This window comes from Salmo trutta, chromosome 7 (genome assembly GCF_901001165.1).
Source record: "Salmo trutta chromosome 7, fSalTru1.1, whole genome shotgun sequence".
Lineage (NCBI taxonomy): Eukaryota > Metazoa > Chordata > Actinopteri > Salmoniformes > Salmonidae > Salmo > Salmo trutta.
Window position 1 is genome coordinate 57,148,678 of NC_042963.1, and position 9,532 is coordinate 57,158,209.

Below are 9,532 nucleotides of genomic sequence, written 5' to 3' on the forward strand. Positions count from 1 at the left end.
AGAATTGTCAGAAATGGTATGTTTTCAGATCAACATTTTGATATATACATAGATACTGTATTTACATTACATAGGATTTAATATGGTTGGTATAAGTTCAAGGTAGCCTGTATTTCTGGTGAGATAAGGCAATGTCAATAGTCCCCCTACAAAGAGGTTTTCCTACCATTCAATTGATTTTGCTTTTCAAAGATTGTGTTTTGACCTGTTAAAACTTTATTGTGTTTTGACCTGTTAATACCTTCTTGGGATTTGACCTGTTAAAACCATGTTGTGATTTCTCCTGTTTATTCCTTATTGTGAATATAACATATAACATTGTTTTGTACTTCATAACAAACAGCTCTTAATATTTTATTTGACTTTGAAAGGTACTGTAACCTTCTTTCTTTTTCTAGTCGTTGCTCATCAACTAAGGTCAGATGCAGCTATGATGTCCAAGGTAAGGAAAACCACTACAAACTGAAACATTAGCCTACATTATTACCAAGAAGGTAACATAACAAGATGATTACATGATAATAACTTGTGTTCCCTGTGAAAATCCTATTGCAGCTTGCTATTGTTTATACGACGGCAGAACATACCCGTATGGAGCGACCATATATCACACATCTGACGGTGATGAGACCTGTATTACTGCCACCTGCAAAGAGAACGGAACCATTGTCCGGATTATGAACCACTGTCCCAGCACCACAACTCCACCAACTACACCAAGTGTTACAACAACACAGATATCCACTCAAGCACCGACCACAACAGTATTTGTTTTCTCAACTCCTACCACTACCCCCAAAACAACCCCTACCACCTACACAACCCCTACCACTACCCCCACAACAACCCCTACCACTACCCCCACAACAACCCCTACCCCCACAACAACCCCTACCACTACCCCCACAACAACCCCTACCACTACCCCCACAACAACCCCTACCACTACCCCCACAACAACCCCTACCACCTACACAACAACTACCCCTACCCCCACAACAACCCCTACCACTACCCCCACAACAACCACTACCCCCACAACAACCCCTACCACTACCCCCACAACAACCACTACCCCCACAACAACCCCTACCACTACCCCCACAACAACCACTACCCCCACAACAACCCCTACCACTACCCCCACAACAACCCCTACCCCCACAACAACCCCTACCACTACCCCCACAACAACCCCTACCACTACCCCCACAACAACCTCTACTACTACCCCCACAACAACCCCTACCACTACCCCCACAACAACCCCTACCACTACCCCCACAACAACCCCTACCACTACCCCCACAACAACCCCTACCACTACCCCCACAACAACCCCTACCACTACCCCCACAACAACCCCTACCACTACCCCCACAACAACCACTACCACTACCCCCACAACAACCCCTACCACTACCCCCACAACAACCCCTACCACTACCCCCACAACAACTCCTACCACTACCCCCACAACAACCCCTACCACTACCCCCACAACAACCCCTACCCCTACCCCCACAACAACCCCTACCACTACCCCCACAACAACCCCTACCCCCACAACAACCCCTACCACTACCCCCACAACAACCCCTACCACTACCCCCACAACAACCCCTACCACTACCCCCACAACAACCCCTACCACTACCCCCACAACAACCCCTACCACTACCCCCACAACAACCCCTACCACTACCCCCACAACAACTCCTACTTCACCAACAACCACTTTACCCACTACTACTCCACACTGCCTGATCAAGACTGTCTGTGATTGGTCAGACTGGATTGACAGTTACTATCCTACTATAGAAAAAGGAGGAGATTATGAAACCATAGAAAATATAAGGAAATCTGGTATTGATATTTGTAGCCAACCTCAGGAAGTAGAATGCAGATCCAAAGAAAACATCAATGTTCCTTTGGCCGAACTAGGTCAAAATGTTGAATGCAATCCCTCAGTTGGACTGATATGCCACAACAAGGATCAAGGCATCCCACCAATATGCTACAACTACGAGATCAGAGTCAGATGTTGTGTTGATGTTTGTAGCAATGAGACAACTACCACCTCAGAAAGGCCCACAACAACCATTACAACTTATACCACTACCCCAACAACAACACGTACCACTACCCCCACAAAAACTACTACAACTACCCCAACAGCTACGACAACTACCCCAACATCAAAACTTACCACTACCACAAAAACTACTACAGCTACCCCAACAACAACTCCTACTACTACCCCAAAAACTACTACAACTACCCCAACAACAACACGTACCACTACCCCAACAGCTACGACAACAACAACAGAAAGTCCAACAACAACAACAACAACAATAGAAAGTCCAACAACCATAATTAAGTCAACAACTCCATCCACAACAACACAAGTAACAGAGGAAGTTACAACTGGTCCAGAATCAACAACACCTACTACCACTACCACAACAACAACAACCACCACAGGAAGTCCATCAACCACAGTAACGTCTGAGACAACAACATATTCCACAACAAGCGAAACAACGGAGGAAATTACAACTGGTCCTGAATCAACAATACCCACAACAACCTCTACTACTACCCCAACTACTACCACAACAACGACTCAGACAAGGACTACCTCTGAGGAAACGACAACAGCCACCACCAAATCATCTACCACAACAACAGAGTTCACTGTTGTCACAAATCAACCATACACAAAAGCAACTGAAAAGCAAATCTCAACTTTGACAATACAGACAGAAGAAACTACTACATCAAACCCAACCACAACCCCTACCAGTACCAGTACCCCAACCACAACCCCTACCAGTACCAGTACCCCAACCACAACCCCTACCAGTACCAGTACCCCAACAACAACCCCTACCATTACCTCAACAACAACAACAACAACAGAAAGTCCAACAACAACCACAACAACTATGTCAACTAAATATTCCACAACAAGTGAAACAACAGAGGAAATTACAACTGGTCCAGAACCAACAACACCCACAACAACTCCTACCACTACCCCCACAACAACCCCTACCCCCACAACAACCCCTACCACTACCCCCACAACAACCCCTACCACTACCCCCACAACAACCCCTACCACTACCCCCACAACAACCTCTACTACTACCCCCACAACAACCCCTACCACTACCCCCACAACAACCCCTACCATTACCCCCACAACAACCCCTACTAATACCCCAACTACTACCACAACAACAACCCCTACCATTACCCCCACAACAACCCCTACCACTACCCCCACAACAACCCTACCACTACCCCCACAACAACCCCTACCACTACCCCCACAACAACCCCTACCACTACCCCCACAACAACCCCTACCACTACCCCCACAACAACCCCTACCACTACCCCCACAACAACCCCTACCATTGCCCCAGCCACAACCCCTTCCACTACCCCCACAACAACCCCTACCACTACCCCCCACAACAACCCCTACCACTACCCCCACAACAACCCCTACCACTACCCCCACAACAACCCCTACCACTACCCCCACAACAACCCCTACCACTACCCCCACAACAACCCCTACCACTACCCCCACAACAACTCCTACCACTACCCCCACAACAACTCCTACCACTACCCCCACAACAACTCCTACCACTACCCCCACAACAACTCCTACCACTACCCCCACAACAACCCCTACCACTACCCCCACAACAACTCCTACCACTACCCCCACAACAACTCCTACTTCACCAACAACCACTTCACCCACTACTACTCCACACTGCCTGATCAAGACTGTCTGTGATTGGTCAGGCTGGATTGACAGTCACTATCCTACTATAGAAACAGGAGGAGATTATGAAACCATCGAAAATATAAGGAAAAATAGAACTGATATTTGTAGCCAACCTAAGGAAGTAGAATGCAGATCCAAAGAAAACATCGATGTTCCTTTGGCCGAACTAGGTCAAAATGTTGAATGCAATCCCTCAGTTGGACTGATATGCCACAACAAGGATCAAGGCATCCCACCAATATGCTACAACTACGAGATCAGAGTCAGATGTTGTGTTGATGTTTGTAGCAATGAGACAACTACCACCTCAGAAAGGCCCACAACAACCATTACAACTTATACCACTACCCCAACAACAACACGTACCACTACCCCCACAAAAACTACTACAACTACCCCAACAGCTACGACAACTACCCCAACATCAAAACTTACCACTACCACAAAAACTACTACAACTACCCCAACAATAACTCCTACTACTACGCCCAAAACTACTACAACTACCCCAACAACAACAACCACAACAACAACAACAGAAAGTTCAACAACTACCCCAACAACAACAACAACAACAACAACAACAGAAAGTCCAACAACAACAACAACTACCCCAACAACAACAACCACAACAACAGAAAGTCCAACAACAACAACAACTACCCCAACAACAACAACAACAGAAAGTTCAAGAACAACAACTACCCCAACAACAACAACAACAGAACGTCCAACAACAACACCAGAAAGTCCATCAACCACAACTACGTCAACAACTCCATCCACAACAACACAAGTAACAGAGGAAGTTACAACTGGTCCTGAATCAACAACACCCACAACAACCATTACACCACCAACAACAACAACCACAACAACAGAAAGTCCAACAACAACAACTACCCCAACAACTCCATCCACAACAACAACAGAAAGTCCAACAACAACAACTACTACCCCAACAACAACAACCACAACAACAGAACATCCAACAACAACAACTACCCCAACAACAGAAAGTTCAACAACAACAGAAAGTTCAAGAACAACAACTACCCCAACAACAACAACAACAGAACGTCCAACAACAACACCAGAAAGTCCATCAACCACAACTAAGTCAACAACTCCATCCACAACAACAACAGAAAGTCCAACAACCATAATTAAGTCAACAACTCCATCCACAACAACACAAGTAACAGAGGAAGTTACAACTGGTCCAGAATCAACAACACCTACTACCACTACCACAACAACAGAAAGTCCAACAACAACAACTACTACCCCAACAACAACAACAACAGAAAGTCCAACAACAACACCAGAAAGTCCATCAACCACAACTAAGTCAACAACTCCATCCACAACAACAACAGAAAGTCCAACAACACCTACTACCCAAACAACAACAACAGAAAGTCCAACAACAACAACTACCCCAACAACAACAACAACAAAAGAAAGTCCAAAAACAACAACAGAAAGTCCAACAACCACAACTATGTCAACAACTCCAGCCACAACAACACAAGTAACAGAGGAAGTTACAACTGGTCCAGAATCAACAACACCTACCACCACTACCACAACAACAATAACAACAACCACAGAAAGTCCATCAACCACAGTAACGTCTAAGACAACAACATATTCCACAACAAGTGAAACAACAGAGGAAATTACAACTGGTCCTGAATCAACAACACCCACAACAACCATTACACCAACAACAACAACAACAACCACCACAGAAAGTCCAACAACAACAACAACAACAACAGAAAGTCCAACAACAACAACTACTACCCCAACAACAACAACCACAACCACAGAACATCCAACAACAACAACTACTACCCCAACAACAACAACAGAACGTCCAACAACAACTACTACAACAACAACAACAACAACAACAACAACAGAACGTCCAACAACAACACCAGAAAGTCCATCAACCACAACTAAGTCAACAACTCCATCCACAACAACAACAGAAAGTCCAACAACCATAATTAAGTCAACAACTCCATCCACAACAACACAAGTAACAGAGGAAGTTACAACTGGTCCAGAATCAACAACACCTACTACCACTACCACAACAACAACAACCACCACAGGAAGTCCATCAACCACAGTAACGTCTAAGACAACAACATATTCCACAACAAGTGAAACAACAGAGGAAATTACAACTGGTCCTGAATCAACAACACCCACAACAACCATTACACCAACAACAACAACAACAACCACCACAGAAAGTCCAACAACAACAACAACAACAACAACAGAAAGTCCAACAACAACAACTACTACCCCAACAACAACAACCACAACCACAGAACATCCAATAACAACAACTACTACCCCAACAACAACAACAACAACAACAACAACAACAACAACAACAGAACGTCCAACAACAACACCAGAAAGTCCATCAACCACAACTAAGTCAACAACTCCATCCACAACAACAACAGAAAGTCCAACAACCATAATTAAGTCAACAACTCCATCCACAACAACACAAGTAACAGAGGAAGTTACAACTGGTCCAGAATCAACAACACCTACTACCACTACCACAACAACAACAACCACCACAGGAAGTCCATCAACCACAGTAACGTCTGAGACAACAACATATTCCACAACAAGCGAAACAACAGAGGAAATTACAACTGGTCCTGAATCAACAACACCCACAACAACCATTACACCACCAACAACAACAACAACAGAAAGTTCAACAACAACAACTACCCCAACAACAGCAACAACAACAACAACAGAAAGTCCAACATCAACAACCCTCCCAACAACAACAACAACAACAGAAAGTCCAACAACAACAACTACCCCAACAACAACAACAACAACAGAAAGTTCAACAACAACAACTACCCCAACAACAACAACAACAACTATCCCAACAACAACAACAACAAAAGAAAGTCCAACATCAACAACCCTCCCAACAACAATAACAACAACAGAAAGTCCAACAACAACAAATACCCCAACAACAACCACAACAACAGAACGTCCAACAACAACAACAGAAAGTCCAACAACCACAACTATGTCAACAACTCCATCCACAACAACGACAATAACAGAGGAAGTTACAACTGGTCCAGAATCAACAACACCTACCTCCACTACCACAACAACAACAACCACCACAGAAAGTCCATCAACCACAGTAACGTCTAAGACAACAACATATTCCACAACAAGTGAAACAACAGAGGAAATTACAACTGGTCCTGAATCAACAACACCAACAACAACAACTACCCCAACAACCACAACAACAACTACCCAAACAACAACAACAACAACAACAGCAACAACAACAGAAAGTCCAACAACAACAACTACCCCAACAACAACAACAACAACAGAAAGTCCAACAAAAACAACAGAACGTCCAACAACCACAACTACGTCAACAACTCCATCCACAACAATAAAAGTAACAGAGGAAATTACAACTGGTCCTGAATCAACAATACCCACAACAACCCCTACCATTACCCCAGCCACAACCCCTACCATTAACCCAGCCACAACCCCTACCATTACCCCAACAACAACCCCTACCACTACCCCAACAACAACCCCTACCACTACCCCTACCCCTACCACATTATGTTTTTGCACATACAAAAATCTACATTTCCCTGCTGGTAAGTGATAGTTTCCTTCATTAAAATGATAAATTCTGACTACATAATACATTCATACACTTCATTTAATATCTATTCATTACTAATAATATGTTTTTGTTTAGGTTCCTTGATATATAATGAGACTGACGGGGCAGGCTGGTGTTTCACCTCCTACTGTAACTCAAGTTGTATTGTTGAGAAACAAGCCAGACCATGTCCCTCTACGACCCCAACTACAGTCAGCACTGTCTCAACTACAGTCAGCACTGTCTCAGCAACAACAGAAGCTACACATTCTACACCATCTACATTGTCCCCGACTACACCTTACATGGGCTGTGAATATGCCATTCCACCAAGAAAGGTAATGAAATAAATTAAACAGAATATTTGTGTTTCTTAGTTCATATTGTTGTGTAGTTCATAGTGTTGTGTAGTTCATAGTGTTGTGTAGTTCATAGTGTTGTGTAGTTCATAGTGTTGTGTAGTTCATAGTGTTGTGTAGTACGTAGTGTGTTTACTTTCAGGACTAAAACATACATTTTCAACTTTAGGATGGTGAGACTTGGAAGACAGACAACTGCACTACTCAAACTTGCCACAGCGGTGTAATTACCACAACGTATGTGGTCTGTGAGTCTGCAGAAAAGCCTGTGTGTGAAAATGGATTCCCACCAGCTAAAGTCTATGACGAATCAGGTTGCTGCTATCACTACAAATGTGAATGTAAGTTCAAAACTTAATGTTTTTATTTATCTTCTCTCCTTCTACAAATACTTATTTCTCCAAGTTTACTTGTTTTAAAGACGTCCTCCAGTGATTTTTGAACACATGTTGGAAAGTGATATCCCAAGTGTAAATACAGTAAAGAAATACAATATGTTTTGAACAAAATTGTGTTTTCTTTTGGACACAACTGCAAATTTCAAGGAGTTGGTCTGATCCAGGCGCGCAACTTTGGTTTTAGAAGTGGGGGGGACATAAGTATTATTATTTTCATCCAGTTGGATAAACACACCAAACAGCCTACTCGACCACTCAGAGGCATCCGCATGGTCCTAAAGCACAGTGTTGCCTTGTTTTGAAACACATTCCAATGATAAAACTTGGAGTGGAACAAAAATGCAATTTCAGAATGTGGGGGCGACATGCTCCCTGTAAACCCACCGTCCCCCCCATCCCCAGTGAACGTTGCACCCTTGGTCTGATCTGATGGTGACATTGTGATATCAGCTTGAGCCATTTCATGAGGATACCTAGACCACCTGTTGTGTTCAGTAAATCAGGTGTTAAATGAGGTGAAAAAGAGACTGGAGTAGGACTTTAAACTCTTGCATTGATGAGTGATCTATCTATTTGCTACCTTTTTCTGTTCCATCTCTCAGGTATATGCTATGGATGGGGAGACCCTCACTACGTCACATTTGATGGCCAATATTACAGTTTCCAGGAAAACTGCACCTACGTTTTGATTAAAGAAATAGTTCCTCGACAGAACTTCAGTGTCAACATCAACAACTATAACTGCGATCCGTCTGGACATGCGACCTGCCCTCAGTCTCTGATTGTCTATTACAAGTCCTATAAAATTGTTCTTACTCCGAAGAGATTAAACGTGACAACAAATATGGTAATTATAACTGTGCTATTGTACACATTTATACACTTTTATAAAAGTGCACTTTGATACAGACGTTCTTTGATACAGACATTCTTTGATACAGACATTCTTTGATACAGACATTCTTTGATACAGACATTCTTTGATACAGACATTCTTTGATACAGACATTCTTTGATACAGACATTCTTGGAGATGGACATTCTTGGAGATAGACATTCTTTGATACAGACGTTCTCATACCACTTTAAGACTTAAAATAATCTAGCTTCATATTTTGAAATGTATTATTTACTTTTTGTAACGTGGGGGTATTGATTAATAGGAATATCTGATCTTGTCGACTATGACAAATGTAATTTTCAGTACTACACTTCAGTAGTTACAAATAGTTATTTAACAACATTAAAT